The sequence below is a fragment of the Acinonyx jubatus genome, chromosome D4 (genome assembly GCF_027475565.1).
Source record: "Acinonyx jubatus isolate Ajub_Pintada_27869175 chromosome D4, VMU_Ajub_asm_v1.0, whole genome shotgun sequence".
Lineage (NCBI taxonomy): Eukaryota > Metazoa > Chordata > Mammalia > Carnivora > Felidae > Acinonyx > Acinonyx jubatus.
This window is the reverse complement of record NC_069391.1, coordinates 37,102,679-37,114,580: the sequence shown is the minus strand read 5'-3', so window position 1 is coordinate 37,114,580 and position 11,902 is coordinate 37,102,679. Positions and strand designations below refer to the sequence as shown.

Genomic DNA, 11,902 nt, shown 5'->3' with positions numbered 1-11,902 from the left:
ATTTCTAATTTTTTTTAATTTTATTTATTTTTGAGAGAGAGAATGTGAGAAGGGGAGGGGAGGAGAGAGAGGGAGACACAGAATCTGAAGCAGAGTCCAGGCTCAGAGCCTGATGTGGGGCTTGAACTCATGAATGTGAGATCATGACCTGAGCTGGAGTTGGACACTTAACCAACTGAACCACCCAGGCTCCCCAAGGCTCGTGAGATTTCTAAAACATATACCCCAAACACAACAGAGACAGAAGATACCACTCAGCTATTAGCAGAAACAAATCTATTTAGAATGAATAAATATCCTTTGTTGGATATTTGAAGGATATGCTAGCATGAGAACTAATAATTTTCTCTACATAGACTGGAATTTTCTTTTGAGAAAAATTGTCCTCCTGGGAGGCAATGGAGGGAAGACTTTCTGGCTAACTAGAAGAGATACATCCCCAAAGACAGAGCCCGGGGCAGTGGAAAGAGTGGCTTGGGGTACTTGGCATCTTTGGCCCACGCTGACAGGGCCTGGCTGGGGATGCAGGCTTCCTGAAAGGCAGGAGCACTGTTGCTGATCCTTAAATCTTACAACTTTCTGGGGATATCTGTCCTTGTCTCTGAAATATCTATCCCTGCTGAGACAACTCTGATACTCAGGGCCTGCATGATGCATTTGTTACTTTCCTTGGACTGGGTAAGGAGGAGCCCTATAGTCACAGAAATGCCCATCTGTAGGCTATGCCTGGGCCTAGACTTTCTACTGGTGCTGACTTTCCTCCATGCCTGAGCCCCAGATCCTTCTCTAAGATCAAGCCCACAAGAACCATGCCCTCCTGAGCTTCAGTGTCCTCAGTGCCATGAAGGCATCTCTGCCTTCACCTGGGCCTGGGCTCCATACAGAGGCTAACACCAACTACGCTTTAAGAGGGAACTTCTGCCCTTGATTTTCTCCTGGGACAATACCAGTGAGGGAAAAAAGCTCCTCATCATTTTACCGAAAGTACTTTGGTGAGGAGCCTATTCCTTCCAGTGAAGAAATCAAGGGTTCTTGCTCACAAGAGTGTCTGCTAATTTCCTGGCCCCGGGTGGGAGATCCCCAATCCTGCATCTGCTATTCCTTGCTTTCTTGTTTTGGGTCCCATAGGTTGTCTTTCTCTTCACTTGGGGCTAAATTATTATCCTGGCCCTTTCCTCAGGCCTCAAGTTTTGGGATCCAGGTGTTCTCAGCCAGACTGCTTCCTTCCTCTGGCCTCAGTGTGTTCATAGAAGACCTGGGAAGCTGTCATATCTCCACTGAGCCCTCTCTGGGATGGGCCTATGAGTCCTTAGAAGCCAGGCTATGTGAGGCCAGGGTCATTTCAATGAGAAACCCCTGAAGCTGGCTCTGCAACTCTACTTGCGGTTGCACCTTTCCCTTCTTGGAGGCTGCATGAGGTATTTGTGGTACTTTAATGCCTGTATAATCCTCTACTCACACACACACACACAGACACAGACACCTATATAAAAGTCAAGGTAGTAAAGAAAGTAGGAGAAAAATTAGTCAGCCAGGTCCTGGGGAGGTGGGTCTTTACTGGGTCTTCTCACTTTGAGAAGCTTCTGAATCCTTTTAAAGTAGTGTGGGGTGTGTGTGTGTGTAATTTTGTAATGACAGTACTGTGACCTTACTTTGCTCATTTGTATGACAACAATGTATTCTTTAAGGTTTGGCTATCCTGAATTTTGAGCAACCAGTACTCTTGGTGGTAGGGGCCATTCCTTGGTCACTGGAGCTCTTTGACCACTCAGACATTTAGCTTCTGGGCATCTCCCAGCTCATTGACTCTCAGAACATCTTCAGATTGTGACTTAGCAGCTGGCATCTTATTGGACTTCACTATCTTCCTGGACTATCTGGCCCTTGAAGGAATCCCTAAATTAGTATCCAATATCCTTTCCCTAAAATAGAAACTCCAACAAGATGCTCTCTTTAGCGATGATCCCTTCCAGACACTCTTCTCTCTGTTCTCTACCTCTGGGGCACTGCTCCTCCATGGCTGGAGTCTGTTGGTGTACAACTCCGCTCGGATCCCTTGGGTCATGTCCTGCCATCATTTGGAAGTGACTCGGGACTGCCTCTCTTGTTCCCCATACAGTTACATTGTGCCACGATTTGCCCATGATGATGGGCAAAAGTTTGTCTGCTCTTCTTCTTGGACTGGGGTCCTGTGTGAACCATGACCAACATCTCAGGGCCCTCTGGTTTCCTTGCTCTCAGCTGAGGGGGCAGGAAAAGGACTATCCAAGGTAGAAACTGAATTTTTTGTGATCAGCCTGTCCTCTGACTTGCACAATGGCTTCTTTCAAATTGATATGCAAACTTGACTTAGCTATCCCCAAAACACGGGTGGCTGAGAGAGAAAAGTGGATCAGAGAAGAAACCATAATTGGGTCTTTATTAACTTAACAGTTATATGGATTCAAGGACCTGGTGAGGTAAGCACACCCAAAACTATAAAACCTGGGCTCCCTAGTGCTTATCTAATGCCTAGATCAAGGAAGGGAAGCTTCCAAGAGGTATTCAGGCAGTGTTCCTGATTCATTGAGGGTACTAAATTTCCAGTTCCCAAGTGACTTTAAAGACTTCCCAGGAGGGGACAGTGTATAATTGGCAGCAAGCCATGAGCAATACATACCTAGACACACAATGAAACCACTGTGATAGACCTGCCCCAGCTTTCTGTCCAAGTAAACTAAGGCATTTTCCAGTTGTTTCCAATCTAGGTTCTCTTTTGAACACATTGATAAGTCATTTTCTGACCATTTCTCTGAATGACTCATCAAGTCACTCTTTATCTCCTCTGCAGAATCAGCTCCCAAAGCCTTCATGGGGTAGCTTTCTGAATTCCTTGATAGGTAACAATTGGGGCCTTTCTTCAAACTATGCCTCAGACTCTTCCTTTGATCATTCCATAACTGGAACTTTACTGGGCCCCTCCCATAAAAACTTCCTGGGTGTCACAATCCAATCTTTCTTAGATCCTTGCTGCTTTGGCTCATAAACACAGAGGGCTGTGAAAGCCTTATATTGTTCCTTAGCTGAGATTTGTCCATTGGTTGCCACAAGACTGCATCAATACCAGAGACTCTTGGATCTTGCAAGCCAAGACCCACCAGTACACCCATGGGGCTCTTTCAAAGGTGGTGCTTTAGCTGGTTCCAAGTATTATTACTTACAGGACATTCTCTAGGAAGAATGGAAACTGGCACATAGGACTGGGAGGCCAGACTGTAGTGAAGAAGGTTAAAACTCACACATTTTCAAACTACTTCTGTAATAGGTATTCTATTTTAGTTGGGGTGAGATATTGTCCCTCATACTGGGTCCTAGGAAAGGATACTCCAGATACCCTAATCTGGGGTGGAGAAGAAAGTAGTAGGAGTGGGAATAAGGATTAAAGTTTGGCCTGAGGTAGGGCTGGTAATGAAGCAGGATTCAGGACTGGGAAGCAGTAGGGAATCTTTTGCCTGAATTTGAACTGAGGGGCAGAGGAATGGGCATTAGAAACTATACTGCATAAAACAAAGGGAGACTCCAGTGGGGAACAACCACCAGAGACCAGGACAGTAGCCACAAGGGACTAACTGTGCAGAGAGGAGAAAGCCTAAGATAGCTGCCTCCATTTATGCTGCAATGATTCCCCACCAGATTTGAGAATGTGGGAGCTGCTGAAGACTGTGCAGTTGCTCTTGTTTATCTTCAGTGATCCACAATAGTTGGTAGCCTACGGTGTCCTGCATGTCAGCAAGTGACTCAAAAATAATCTCAGAAAAATATAAACATATATCCCCTTAGCAAAAACTAGGAGACTCATTGGTTCCAGTGATTTAATGAAACCCCTGTCCAATCATTGACTGACCACTAAGTTAACCAAGCAGAGACTTGAGTGATCACACATAAAACAAAAAGGGGCACTCAGTCGGTTGAGCATCTGACTTCAGATCAGGTCATGATCTCACAGCTCATGAGTTCAAGCCATGTGTCGGGCTCTGTGCTGACAGCTCAGAACCTGGAACCTGCTTCGGATTCTTTCTCTGCCCCACCTCCATTGCATGTGCACATACTTGTCTCTCTCTCTCTCTAAGGAAAAAAAAAAGTAACCCTGAGGAAGCCCAGACATCAAACTTACTAGACAAACACTAAATCAGCTGTTTAAAATAAGTTCAAAGAAAACTATGTCTTAAAAAAATGAATGGAAAGTATGAAAACAATGCCTCACCAAATAGATATTGTTAAGAAAGAGATAGAAATTACTTTTAAAAATATAACCAAATAGAAATTCTGGAGTTGAAAAGTACAATAACTGAGATGAAAATTTCAATAAAAGTTCAAGAGCAGATCTGAGAAGGTGGAAGAAAAACTAATGAATTTAAAGATAAATTGATTGGGATTATGCAATGTGAGGAGCAGGGACAAAAAAAGAATAAAAATGAAAAGAGCCTAGGAGACCTGTGGGACACCATCAAGAATAACAATATACAAATAATAGGAATCACAAAAAGAGGTGGGGCATGGGCGGAGGCAGAAATAATATCTGGAGAAACAATGGCCTGAAATCACCCACTTTGACTGAAAGACTAGTCTACATATCCAAGAAGCTCAACAAATTCCAAACAGGATGAACACAAAGAGATCCACACTTACACACATCATAATCAAACTGTCAAAAGACAAAACAAAAAGAGAATCTTGAAAGAGGCAAGAGAAAAGTGACTCATCATGCACAAGGAATCCTCAGTAAGGTTTAACAGCTGATTTCTCATCAAAAGCCATGAAAGCCAGAAGGAATTTGTTGACATACTCAAGTTCTGGAAGAAAAGTTCCATACTCACCTAAACTATCCAACAAAAACGAAGGAGAAATCAAGACCAGATAAACAAAAACTGAGAATCCATTGCTAGAAAATCTTACCTACAAAAAATAGTAATGGGAGTCTGTCAGGCTAAAATAAAGGAAACTAGACAGTAACTCAAATCCACATAAAGAAATAAAAAGCATTGGTAAAAGTAACAAAGGAATATATGAAAGATACTATAAATGCATATTTATAACTCTTTTCTTCTTTGGATTTAAAAGATGCCTGCATAAAGCAATAATAATAAATCTGTGTTGATGAATGAGAGCACAAAGGAGGGAAAAGAAAATGAAACTAGGAGCAAAGCTTATAGAAGCAAACTATGTAGGAGCAAACTAGATTGTCATAAATTAAGATTTATTAAGATAAAGATAAGAAAATAAGATGAAAGATAAGATTTATTAGGATAAATTAATAAATATAAATTATGATAATTTTTACACCCAGGGCAACCACTAAGAAAATAATTAAAAAACATAGTAAAAGAAACAACAAGGTCATTAAAATGGCATACCAGAAGTATCAATTTAACAAAAAAAGGAAGCAGTAATGGAGTAACTGAGAAACAAAAAACCATAAGAAATATGAAATGCTAACAGCAAAATTGTAGACATAAATCCTAGTACCACTAATTATATTAAGTATGAGTGTATTAAACTCTCCAATTAAAAGGCAAACACTGGAAACATAGATTAAAAATACATGACCCAACTGTATATGCTATCTACAAGAGGCAAAGTTTTGCATTTAAAAACACAAGCTAAGGGATGCCTGGAGGACTCACTCAGTTTAGCATCCAACTCCTGATTTTGGCTGAGGTCATGATCTTAGGGTAGTGGGATTAAGCCCCAAATCAGACTCTGCACTGAGTGTGGAGCTTGCTTGGGATTCTCCCTCTCTCCTTATGCCCTTCTCCCCCTGCTCATGCCCTCTCTCTCTCCCTCTTTCTCACTAAAAAAAAAAAAAAAAAAAAGTAAACATATTGAAAAAGATATATTGTGCAGACCATAACCAAAAGAAAGCTATGAGGCAATATTAATATCAGAAAAAATAGACTTTGAAAGAAAAATTTTTACAAGAGACAAAAAAGGGGTATTTTATAATGATAAAAAATCCATTAAGAAGATAAAACAATTATAAATTTTTTAATGTTTATTTATTATTGAGAGACAGAGAGAGACAGAGCATGAGCGTGGGAGGGGCAGAGAGGAGGAGACACAGAATCCGAAGCAGGCTCCACGCTCCAGGGCTCCAACCCACAAATTGGGAGATCATGACCTGAGCAGAAAGTGGACGCTTAACCAACTGAGTCACCCAGGCACCCTGAAGATAAAACAATTATAAATATATATGCATCTAACAAAGAACTTCCAAAACATAAAGCAAAAAATGACATAACTGAAGAGAGAAATAGACAATTCATAAAAAAAATAATTGGAAATTTCAATACTCCACTTTTTTTCAATACTCCACTTTCAACAATGTGTAAAAACAACCATGTCAAAGATTAACAAGGAAATAGAAGACTTAAAAAATAGTATAAATCACCTAGACCTAAGAGACATCTATAGAGCATTCTATCCAATGATAGCAAAATACACATTCTTTTCAAGTATGCATGAAACATTCTCCAAGTTAGACCATAGGCTAAGCCTTAAAACAAGAATTGATAAGCTTAAAAGGAATGAAATCATACCAAGTATTTTCTGTGATCACAATAGAATGAAAGAAATCACTATGAGAAGGGAATCTGGGAAAATTATAAATAGATAGAAATTAAACAACACCCATTGAAATAACCAATGTATTGAAGAAAAAAATCACAAGGTAAATTAGAAAATACTTAGAGGCAAATAAAAAAATATCAAAACTTATGGGATGGAATGAAAGCAGTGCTCGGAGGGAAATTTATATCTGTAAATACATTTTTAAAAATTTTCAAATCAACAACCTAACTTTATATCTTAGAACTAAGCTAGATAAAGAAGAGGAGGAGGGCACCTGGGTGGCTCAGTCAGTGAAGTGTCTGACTCTTGATTTCAGCTCAGGTCATGATCTCACATGACCTGAGTTTATGAGTTCAAGCCCCACATCAGGCTCTGCACTGACAAAGCAGAGCTTGCTTGGGATTCTCCCTCTCTCTCTCCCTCTCTCTCTGCCTCTCTCTGTCTCTCTGTCTCTCAAAATAAATAAATAAACTTAAAAAAAAAAAAGAAGTGGAGGGCCACCTGGGTGGCTCAGTAAGTTGACCATCTGACTCTTGATTTCCATTCAGGTCATGATCTCACGGCTCATGGGATGGAGCCCCAAGTTGATCTGCATTATTAACACAGGGTCTGCTTGGGGTTCTCTCTCTCCCTCTCTCTCAGCCCCTCCCCAGCTCACATATATGCTCTCTCTCTCTCTCTCAAAATAAGTAAATAAATAAACTTAAAAAAAAGAAGAAGAGGAAAGAAACCCCAAGCAAGCAGAAGGAAGAAAATAATAAAGAATAGATCACAAATAAATAAAATAGAGTATAAAAAAATCAATGAAATCAAAAGTTGGTTGTTTGAAAAGATGAAAAAAACCCCAAATCTTTAGTAAGATTGACTAAAAAAAAACCAGAGAAGACTCAAATTACTAAAGTCAGAAGTGAATGTGGGGACAGTAGTATCAACCTTACAGCAATAAAAACTATTATAATAGAATACGATGAACAACTGCATACCAACCAATTAGATAACCCAGAAGAAAGGGACAAATTCCTTGAAACATATTATGATAGTTAATTTCATGTGCCAGTGTTACTAAGCCACGGGGTGCCCAGATATTTGGTCAAACATTATTCTGGGAGGTGTTTTGTGGTTTTTTTGAGGATTTTTTGGGGATGAGATTAACATTTTATCAGTAGACTAAGTAAAATAGATTTCCCTCCCTAATGTGGGTGAGCCTCATCCAATCAGTTGAAGGCCTGAATAGAATTATAAGGCTGACCTTGCCCAGAGTGAGAGAGAGCTTTCTGCCTAACAGCCTTTGAACTGGCTTTTTTCCCAGCCTTCAGACTTGAAGTGAAACATCAGCTATTCCTGGGTCTCAAATCTGCCAGCCTTGGGACTGAAACTACATCATCGGCATTCCTGGTTCTTTGGACTTAAATTGGAACTAAAAAAAAATCAGGTCTCCTGGGTCTCTAGCTTGCCAACCCCCTCTGTACATCTTGGCATTTGCCAACCTCCATAATTGTGTGAGCCAATTTCTTATAATAAATCATATATATGTATGTGTGTGTATACTGAGTGTGTGTATGTGTGTGTGTGTGTGTGTATTTATGTGTGTATGTATATATACATATTTTTTGTTTTGTTTTATATGTATATTTATCCTATTGGTTGTTTTTTCTGGAGAACCCTAATACACAGACGTTACCTAAACTGTCTAAAAAACAAACAAACAAAAACCAGAAATCTCAACAAACATATAACAAGAAATTGAATCAGTAATCAAAAACTTCCAAAAAAGAAGACATAGGGATGGTCAACAGACACATTAAAAGATGCTCAACATCACTAAATCATGAGAGAACTGCAAATAAAACCACAATGGAATATCACTTAACACCTGTCAGATGGCTGAAATTAAAAACACAAGAAAAAACAAGTGTTGGTAAAGATGTGGAGAAAAAGAAACCCTGGTGCAGCCACGGCAGAAAACAATATGGATGTTCCTCAAAAAACTAAAACCAGAAATACCATATGACCCAATAATTCCACTACTGGGTATTTTTTTAAACGTTTATCTTTTAGAGAGAAAAAGTGTGAGCAGGGGAGGGGCAGAGAGACAGGGGGACAGAGGGTCCAAAGAGGGCTCTGTGCTGACAGAAGAGAGCTCCTTGCAGGGCTCAAACTCATGAACTGTGAGATAGTGACCTGAGCCTAAGTCAGACACTTAACCGAGTCACCCAGTATGTATGTATGTATGTATGTATGTATGTATGTATGTATGTATGTATAAATGTAGATGTGTATATATATAATAATATATATATTATATATTATATATATATATATATATATATATATATATATATATAATGGAATATTACTCAAAGAACATATGCAACAACCTGGATGAACCTAAAAGGTATAATTCTAAGTGAAATAAATCAGTCAGAGAAAGACAAATGCCATATGATTTCACTTATATGTGAAATTTAAAAACAAAACAAATGAAGAAACAAAGAAAAAAGGGAGATAAACAAAAAAACAGGCTCTTAAATATGGACAACAAACTGGTGGTTGCCAGTGGGGAGGTGGGGGGGGGTGAAATAGGTGATGGAGATTAAGAATACACTTACTTGATGAGCACTGAGAAATATATAGAATTGTTGAATCATTATATTGTACACCTGAAACTAATATAACACCGTATGTTAATTATACTTCAATAAATAAATAAATAAAATCAACAAACAAACAAAAACCTTCCAACAAAGAAAAGTCCTGGACTTGATGGCTTCACCAGTAAATTCTACTAACCATTTTTTTTCTACCAAACATTTAAAGAAATAGTAATACCAACCCTTCTCAAACTCTTCCTCAAAACTGAAAAGGAATACTTTCTAACTCATTCTATGAAGTCAAAATTACCCTGATACTAAAGCCAGATAAAGAAAAATTAGATAAGAAATAACAAAATTAGAGATTCTAAGTATATTTATTCTAAATAAATTTAAATAATAAAATTAGGGGCGCCTGGGTGGCTCTGTTGGTTAAATGTCTGACTTGATTTTGGCTCAGGTCATGATCTCATGATTCATGAGTTCAAGCCCCAAATCAGGCTCTGGGCTGACAGCATGGAGCCTGCTTGAGATTCTCTCTCTCTCTCTGCCCCTCCTCTGTTTGTGTGCACTCTCTCTCTCTCTCCCCCTCTCCCTCTCTCTCAAAATTAATAAATAAACTTTAAAAAATAATAAAATTAGATTAGAAAAGAAAATTATAGGCCAACATCCCTTATGAATATAGATGCAAAAATCCTCAAGAGAACAGTAGCAAATTGAATCAACTGCACATTAAAAGCGTTATTATTCCTCAAAACTAAGTGGGATTTGTTCCAGGAATGTAAGCGTAGTTCAACATAAGAAAAACAATCAATGCAATACTTCATATTAGTAGAATAAAAAGGAAAAACACATGATAATCTCAATTGATACAGAAAAAACTAACAAAATCCAACCTTGTCATGATAAAAACCCAGAAAACAAGGAATAGAGGGAAGTTTCCTCAACATGATAATGGGTACTTATGAAAAACCTACAGCTAGTGTCATACTCCACAGCAAAAGACTGAAAATATTCCCCTAAGATAGGGAACAAGACAAGGGTGCCCACTTTAACCACTGCTCTTCAACATTGTACTGGAAGTTCTAGCCAGAGTTATTAGATAATAAAAAGAAGCAGAAAGCATCCATACTGGAGAGAAAAAAGGTGAAATTATCTCTATTCACAGATGACATGCACACAATCCTATATATATAGAAAATCCCAAAGAATTGACAAGAGAGCTAGTAGAGCTAATAAATGAATTCAACAAAGTTACAAGGTACAAGATCAACACACTAAATCATTTGTGTTTCTCTATGCACCACAAGCAAATAACCCAAAAAGGAAATTAAGAAAGAACTTCCATTTACAATAGCATATAAATACCAATACATAAGAATATATCTAACCAAGGAGCTGAAGAACTTGTAGGCTGAAAACTACAGAACATTGCTGTAAGAAATTAAAGAAGAGCTAAATAAATGGAAAGACACTGCATGTTCATGGACAGGAAGACCTAACATTGTCAAGAAGTCAACATTACCCAAAGTGATCTATATTCAACAAATCCCTATCAAAAGTCCAACAGCCTTTTTTGCAGAAATGTAAAAGCCATCCTCAAAATCATATGGAATTTCAAGGAACCCTGAATAGCCAAACAATCTTGTAAAAGAAGAATAAAGTTGGAGGACTCACACTTCCTTGGCTTCAAAACTTACCACAAAACTGCAACAATTAAAACAGTATGGTACTAGCATAAGAACAGACACATAGAGCAATGGAATAAAACAAAGAGCCTAGAAATAAACCTTCACATATGGTAAATTGATCTTTTTATTCAAGTATAATTAACACACAGTGTTACATTAGTTTCAGGTGAATGTATGATATGATTCAACAATTGATTCAACAATTGTAGAATATGATTCAACAATTCTATACATTGCTCGGTCTTCATCAAGATTAAGTGTACTCTTAATCCTTTTCACCTATTTCACCCATCTTCCCACCCATCTCCCTTTTGGCAACCACTAGCTTGTTCTCTATATTTGAGAGTCTGATTTTTTGTCTCTTTTTTTCTTTTTTTATTTGTTTTGTTTCTGAAATTCCACATATGAATGAAATCATATGGTATTTGTCTTTCTCTGGCTTTTTTCACTTAGGATTATACCCTCTAGATCCATCCACGTTGTTGCGATGGTTAACTGATTTTTGAAAAGGGTTCCATGCTCACTTTGGCAGCACATATACTAAAACTGGAACAATACAGAGAAGACTAGCATGGCTCCTGAGCAAGGATGACATGCAAGTTTGTGAAGCTTCCATATTTCTGAATGTGAAAGGAAACTGTTCCTGAACTTGACTGTCTCTAGCAGAGCATTTTGTTTGGTGTATAAAACCCCAAGATGTGCTGGGTCCAAAGTGAACTTGAAAAGTGTAAAATGAAATAAACTGTGCAAAATAAAAATAATAAAAAAGAAAAGGGTTCCAAACCATTCAGTGGAGGCAATCTTTTCAACAAATGGTACTGAGAAATGGACCTTTATATCATACCATATACAAAAATTAACTCAAAATGGATCAAAGACCTAAATTTAAGAGTTAAAACTATAAAGCTCTGGGGAGAAAACAGTGGGGAAAAATTTCATGACATTGGATTTGGGAACAACTTCACAGATATGACACCAAAAGCACAGGAAACAAAACAAAACAAACACAAATAC

At 38.3% G+C, this 11,902-nt stretch overlaps 1 non-coding gene across 1 annotated transcript; it reads left to right on the top strand.

Moving 5' to 3' along the window:
- Nucleotides 1–11,404: 11,404 nt before the first annotated feature.
- Nucleotides 11,405–11,510, top strand: LOC113593709 (U6 spliceosomal RNA). Its single transcript, XR_003414017.1, has one exon. It is a non-coding gene; the product is annotated as a U6 spliceosomal RNA (small nuclear RNA).
- The last annotated feature ends 392 nt before the right edge of the window (nucleotides 11,511–11,902 follow it).